This window comes from Epinephelus lanceolatus, chromosome 2 (genome assembly GCF_041903045.1).
Source record: "Epinephelus lanceolatus isolate andai-2023 chromosome 2, ASM4190304v1, whole genome shotgun sequence".
Taxonomy (NCBI): domain Eukaryota; kingdom Metazoa; phylum Chordata; class Actinopteri; order Perciformes; family Serranidae; genus Epinephelus; species Epinephelus lanceolatus.
The window spans coordinates 27,359,713-27,367,769 of NC_135735.1; positions in this window are offsets into that span (position 1 = coordinate 27,359,713).

An 8,057-nucleotide genomic window follows, 5' to 3' on the forward strand; every position below is an offset into this window, starting at 1 on the left:
AGTAAAAAAGACTTGGTGGTGTGTCACTCGCGTGGCTGTCATTAAGGGACTTTGTGAGGAGAGAGAGGGCGAGGAGGATGAGGAGGAGGAGGAGGAGGAGGAGGAGGGGAGGCATAGAGGGAGTAAAGTTTTTTTTCTTTGTGCTTTCAGCTGTATGGTAATTGGGCCGGCAGCACCTGCTCTCCCACAATAATACAACACCAGAGGCAGAGAGAGACAGAGAGGGAGCATGGCCGGTTGCATAAACAGTAATCTTCCAATATGTTTGATAACAAAATATCACATTTCCTGCATACATCACAGGAGATAAAACATTATAGAGTACAGCAACTGTGGACACAAAATAAGTACCCAGAATAATCCTCTGTGTGGGCTAATGTGGGAACAAAACACCTCTCCACACATGGACCCACTGTCTAATTTGCATATCTGTGTGTTTCCAAAAATGTGGGGAAGAATTCACACTTGTTGGCATGTTGTTATGAGCTTATCTCTGGCTGTGAAGAAACTGAAGATGTCATCTCATGAATATTGTTCATGTTTCATTAAAACTGAAAAAGTCACCATAAATGTGCTGATCTGTGATTCTGAGTCATTGATGCCTTATGACTCTGATTTAAGGCATCGGATATAGCAGTTAATCATAATTCATTAATGTAAGAAAAAGATTAAATCTTATTTATAAACCATCAGAGGTGTGGACTCGAGTCACATGACTTAGACTCGAGTCAGACTCAAGTCACAAATCTGATGAATTAAGACTCGAGTTGACAAAATCAAAGAAGTCTTGGTAACTTGGTAAGTAACTCAACTTTGGCTTCAACACCAATGACTTGTGACTTCACTTGGATTTGAACCTTTTGACATAGAAATACTTGAAACCCAGAGATTGAAAACGATTAAAAAGTGTGCCGTGACTCAACTCATTTACTGAATCAACTACGCCATTTATTCCCAGCAAGTTGACACTTAGTTCTCCAGATCCACTCTGTTTGAATCAATCTGACAGCATCCAATCAAGTTGCAGGAAAGAACCGATGTTATGTTACTGAGCTCCAGCTGGTAATTTGTGTTATTCATGTACCAAAACTATGTGGTGGACAACAAAAAACAAATTGCAGTATACAAAACGTGCAGGTGAATAATTGCAGACAGACACAACAACTTCCAACTTTGTTTGACATTTGAAGTCACAGAAGGAACAGTAAGTTAAAGCTCATATTAACATAACTAGCTAATGCTTAGCTAACTTTAGCATAACAGCCAAGTAACGTTTCAACAAACTTTTTAAAACAAATAAGTGCAAATTTAAAAAAGCTTCCATCCATCCATCCATTGTCTGTTACCACTTATCCTCTTAAGGGTCACAGGATAAAAAGCATTCATGATTTTAATAAGCTTAATGTATAACTGCTCTTAAAATGGCATAGCATTTGATGATGAGCCCATTATGACTTGTCCAGGACTCAGAACTCAAAGTTTTGGACCTAGTACTTGACTCTGGACTTGAGTGCAAAGGCTTAAGACTTACTTGTAACTTGCAAAAAAAATGACTTGGTCCCACCTCTGTAAACCACCACTGAATACCTGTGAGGTAGCACTGAAATTTCTCTTGGATTGCACTTGTCAGTCAGGTCAACTGCTTCACAACACTGTCTTTATTAATGTGTTCGGTCAGTGGCATATGGTAGTTATGATGGACAGAGTGTGCCCTACTTACTAGTTATAATGAAGCACACATGGAGAGAGTTTTAGTTGTATATATTTTATATATAGTGTGTCTCACTGCCACTTATATGTTGTAAATGTGCCTAGTTTGTCGGTCTTGAGAGATTTTGTACCTAAAGTAATTACTGTAAATCATACCGCCTCGTTACATGATGAAACAGAGACTTGATATTAGACATTAACATATATATTAAACAGCAATCATCATTACATATCTGTATAGGACAAAAACTACAAAAGAAAATAGGAAATTATTAGTTTAACTTTTAACTTTTTATAGTTGAATTATAGTTTATGTAGAATTAGCATATAATTTGTTATAGATTGATACTATTTTACAAAAACAGAAAGCCATGATGGAGATGGGTTTGCCTTTTGAGGGCATATATATCTTTAAAAAAGTCACACCATTTTTGATTTAACATGAGTCCTTCTTTGAACACGGGCATATTTCCAAGTGGTAATCTGGCTCCACCACCCCACGGGCCCCTGTGTGACCGCACTGCCTGCACTGTCTATATTTACGCACCTGTGTTATGTACCACTGATGAACCATACTGCAGAGTAGGCCTACTACACCACCTCTAATGTTTACACATATGAGCACACGCAGTGGCATTGCAGGGGCTTGGTTAACAAATCTAGCTGTTGTCTGCACAGCATCACTGTTTTGGTCTGCTGCTGTCCCCAAACAAGGCGTGCATCACACCAGCTCATCTCATCCCTTTGGACAGCTTTAAGTCTGTCACACACTATTGATGCGCTCCTGTGTGTATAGAGCTGGTGTTGCCCTATCATTGCATGTGTTTGATGACCGTGCTTTATAATTCTCCCTGGGTCAGTGTATAGATAAATAAGAAGCCCCCATCTGATGTGCTTGTGTGTCCATGATGTGCTCTTTACACCCCTTGAGGCTGATTGAAGGGCCTTTAACCTTAAGCTTTAACACTATTATCCCTGCCTGCCACAGTCTTTCCAGATACCCGTATGTGTGTTTAGCTATAGGACGCTGCTTGGAGCTGCTCATTTCATTTAACCAGTTGATTTCAGCCCCCTTCTCAATAGCATACAATGCTCCTATGTGGCGTGGCGTAAAATCCCTCTCTTGAGGCCTTTTATTTACACTCATCCCGACTTTCAGAGGTCCCCGGTGCTCTTTCTCTCCCTCTCTGTATTAGGCCAATATACTATCAGTCATTCATCACCATGACGTGGCACACATTTTCCGATTACGCCAGCAAAGCGTGACTGAAAGGCATGGTGAGATGGAAAGTGACCCCCTCCCTCGTTCATCAGCATCAAGGCGACATTTTCCTCTAAAACATAATTTATGCCAGGAGATTCTCTAATTGTGTTTTAAGGAAACAGCAGAAAGTAGAAACTCCTCCCACCTGATCCCTCTGCGGGTGTGTGTGTGTGCGTGCACGCGCGTGTGTGAGGTTAAAAAATTGTTTAACTGGAGGTCGATTGTTTAACTGAAGTGCTTTGCTATTGTCTATGTGTGTATGTGTAACTGCGTGTGCGCGCGTGTGAGTGTGTGTGTGTGTGTGTGTGTGTGTGTGTGTGTGTGACCAGGAGCTCTGTGACACGCAGGGGGACAACAAAGGAAGAGGTCTCGCGCCCCGCCGCCCATTCATCCCTTTCTCTTGCGAAGTAATTCCCATTGATTCTTATTGAACGGCGAGTCGCGAGCCCCTCGGGGGAGAAACCGTGTGATTTGTGAAGGGTCGCGAGGACAAGACACGCCCCTCCTCGAGCCCTGGCCATCTGCTCACCAAACACCACAACACCAACCAACAACCAAATGGCTTCCCCTCTTCTCTACCTCTCTGTAAAGCCTTTTAATTTCTTATTTTATATCCATGCCTTCTTCCTCATCACTCCATTAATCTATTCCTCCTATCTCTCCACCCTTCCTCCTTCTCTTCCTTCCTTATTCCTCCCTCCATCCTCTAGTCTACGGGCCAAATGCCTTTAGAGGTGAAGCTACTAGTTGCTTGATGGGTCCCTGAGCCAAATCACAGTGGAAGCATGCGAGGGGTTTGAGGTGGCCATATGGCCTCTGTGTGTGTGTGTGTGTGTGTGTGTGTGTTTGTGTGTGCGCGTATGCCAAGAAATGGATGGATGGCCATCGTGGGAACCTCCACAATATTGCCATCACACCAACTACCCACACACATACACACGAACGCACACACACCATTGCACATAGCATGGCAGCCTTTGGTGTGGTCAGTTACACAGAAACCAAAGTTCACAGGGACTCTGGATCATTCAGTTTGAGCCAGAACTAATGTAACTACGTCCACGCTGTTTGGGTTCCCACATGCAGGTCAAGAATACTGGCTTTAATCAACCGGGGTGCTGAGTGAGATATTTAATTTGTGCACAGGCTGAAAAGAAAGGATGGCTGAATAGAGGCCAATATTTAATTAGACAAGTGTTTTTTTTATCCCTGTGCTGCTGTGTTATTTTATTGGTCATGATTCATGCGCTCATCATGTATTTGCTCCATCACAGTGTCAATAGATAGATAGATAGATAGATAGATTCAGCATTCCAGTGCTGATTATAATGATAGATAGATAGTCGTCGTGTGGCCCGGGCCGTTGGCTTGATGGATAAGACTCCCCCAGCAACAACGACACTGTGATGTCAGAAACTCGAGACTCGCGTGTCCCCCCCCCCCTGTGTGAGCCACAAAGACCTGAGGCTGCCTACCTACCATCCCAGTCAGGAATGTAGCAACTTACGCCACCTGTTAGCCTCAATGTGTGACACAAACTTGTAGTGTACCTGTGTTATTGTGCAATACACTGACAGACGTATGAAAGGTAGGAATTCAGTGTAGTAAGAGAATGTGTATAGACTGAATTTAGATTGTGTTGTTTTTCTTTATGAACGTCTATTTTTAGCATTCCTCTTTAATGTCAGCTTCAGTAGCTTCAGTGTCAGATAAAGTATTTTTACCACTTTGACATCACATATTGTGCAGCCTGTTTCAAGTGTTTCTTTAAAGCTAAAACAATCCATCAATTCATAAGTGTGATAGCTGATAAAGTGATTTTAGAGATTTTTCAAGCAAAATCGCCAAACATTATTTGGTTCTAGTGTCTCTAATGTGAGAATCTGCTCTTTTTCTTTGTCCTTTGTGGTATCAAATTAAATATTTTTGCAATTCAGATTGTTGGTTGGTTAATACAGGACAATCACAGCTCTACCTGGGTCAGTCTTGGCAAAGACGCTTGAAGCATCAATAAGTCCAAATTGATAGGAAAGATTTTGCACACTTAGATCTGTGCCATTTTTTGTTCCACTTTGTGAAGTCATCACCGATCTCAGGGATTCACAGACAAGAGAATAAGAGGATTAATCAAAAATCGTCACAGCCCTTATACTAAATGAAATACTGTTTTTATGGCTACACCATTACATGAATTGGAAAATTTCTCGATGTTTTCAGCATGTTTCAGTACATTAATTTCTCAGTAACACTGAATAAATCCTAGAGCTGAAACGCACCAATGCCCTTCTGCATCTGACTTCTTTTGCTAATTCTTTTTTTGGGTCAGCACCCAGTATAATTTAAGGACATTTCAGTTGCCAGTTCTTTTGTTTGATTGTTTTGCATGCTCCTCTGTAATTTACTATGATATATTTGTTGTTTTTGCTTTAAATATGTTATGTTTTATAGTACTGAACAGTGCTAAAACACGAGTCCATAATAATGAATCTGCTTTTGATGATGAATCATTTCTTTTTTGATGATGACCCAGCTTTTCAATTCCCACGTGACATTATTGTCACACAACACCATGAAATTCAATGTTCAATGTTTAACGAACTCAAAACAAACAAACAAACAAAAAAAGCCTACATTCTGAACAAATCGCGCAGTCCCTGCTCCCTGAGATCCCTGCCCTGTGGCCCCCAGGGGTCCTTGGCCTTTGGTTTGAGAACCAGTGGCCTCCAGCAGCAGGATTAGCCCGGCCAGCTGCCCAGAGAGACCCTGGGCCGTGGACGCTGACACCAGGCCTGACCCCAGGGTGGCTACTATCAGGGACACTGAGGGGATTTGGACAGCACTTGGTGTGTATGTGTGTGTGTGTTGTTCATTCAGTTGGACAACTGTTGAGCCAGTACAGATTTGTGCAGCGGTGTTCTTTGTATGTGTGTGTGCGTGCTTGTATGGTCAATTCTTTCCGGGGGTTAACTGCTGATCCAGTACAAATGGGAGGGGTTGTGTGTGTGTGTGTGTGGGGGGGGGGGGAATGAGGGCAGTCGTGTGCTCCTGGAACATCTGCCCCTGTTTCTCCTGAGTCAAGCTTTGGTCAGGAGTTGGGGAGGAGGAGGAGGAGGGGAGGCAACAGGGGGGAGGAACTCAAAGGGAAGGAGATGGAAGAAGAGAAGGAAGAGTCGGTGTAGGAGGAGGAGGAGGAAGTTGAAAAGATCCAACGTGAATAGGCAACAGACCCAAACACTGACTGCTGAAAATGGGATGCAGGATTATATAAACCCCTTTGCACCTCTGGTCTTTTGTGTTCACATATAGAGGATACACACATGAATATAGAGCATGTGTGTATGTGTGCACATTCAGGTACATTGTAAGCATTGTGTTTATGTTTTCATGTGTGACACCTGCAGGTTATGAAACTAATTTTTCCTCTGCGACAATAACTTTGTGCCTGGTCCTGATCAAGCTAGGTCTGAACAGTGTGCAAACTGGATGGGGTATGCGCTGTATCAACTCAATAAAAAGAGCTGACAAAAATAAAAGTGTAGGTGTAATAAGCTCAGGCTTCAGCCTACGCCTTTTCTGTCCTGTTTTGTTTTTTGTTTTTGTTCATTTTTTTGCTTTTTAATGCTAAAAAAGCGTTAACTTTATGTTTATTTAATGTCTATCTAACAGTGTATTTGAGTTTTATAAGTTGGAAAATGACCAAACTAAATTAAAGTAAGCTAAACTAAACTAAACTAAACTAAACTAAAGATAGAATAAAAGTGCATTTTTATTTTGGCACAACATAGTATCCTGATTCCAGACCTCTGAATTGTCACTTACATCTCCGATTTTTTCAGCAATTCAAGTAAGGTGACAACAAAATGGCCATTCAGCATAAATTGGCATGAAATATGTAACAACATATTTGCCATGAATTGCAACTCTAAAACCCAGTCAATACACGTGGACAGATTATGATTTGTTGTTATTTGCGTCTCTTTATAGTTGTTATGCAACTCTTGGTTTAATGTCTCTTTGTGGTAATTTTGTGTCTCTATGTGGTTGTTTTGCCCATTTCTCTATTTTTTCCATCTCTTAGATTGATTAGACAGAATAAGATTAAGTTCCTTTGTGACTCTTTGTGGAAATTTCAAATCTCTTCCTGGTCATTACTGCTAAATTTGAGTGACATTTTGCCGGTGGAGGCCAGGGGGACACTGGTGTGCGCCTAGTAGGCCCATTCAGTAATCCAACCATGCCAAAACAACACAAGTTCCTATATAGAGCATGTAAGTCAACTCACAAACTGAAGTGGATGGGAAACCCATCTGATATTCTCTCACTGTCCACGTGCAAGTTACAGTTATTGTCACGCCTTTTGGCTCTGTACATCAGTTCAGTCCGTCCTTCTGTATCAGCCACCTGTTTTGTCCAACCATCTCACTGCTGGGTGATGTCCTGGGCTTATATCAGACTAAACCACTATTAATAGCCTTAATGGTGGGAAATAACATTGTGCAGAGAAAGCTATCCAAGTATCCATTTAGCCCTTAATCTGTTGACCTATCACCCCACTCTAAAAATTCAACACCTCTACAGGACAACTTCAGACTATACCTGCTTGTACGTGTTATAACGCTAATGTCATCAGTTCTGTCGTCGCTGTTTTGTGCGACTACATTTTTTTGTGTAATGTTTATATTGTGTTTTGTACTGTATTTTGTCTTGTTGTTTACATAGAAAACAAGAATAGCAACTCATTCTGATTATCAGGTTATCAACATGGAGCTAAACCTGAGAAATTACCTGAAGTTCTGCAGCTCAACAGTTTTGAACATGAATATGTAACTTTAAAACAAATGGGTCGAAGCAGAAGAGGTAAAGCAGCTGTTTATTCAACATCTGTGCAGGTCTTAGAGCTGTTTCCTAAAAGCATCCTCAAGACTAAGGTGGGCCTAACCTATAGACTTAAGATTGAGCTATGATCATTATAGTCGCAGATGTTTTGGGGAACCCAGGAACATACCATTGGCAAAGCTCAGTCTAAAACCAAAATGCTGATAAGGTCTTCATGAGTCCAGTGGTTATAACTCTGCAGTGCAGT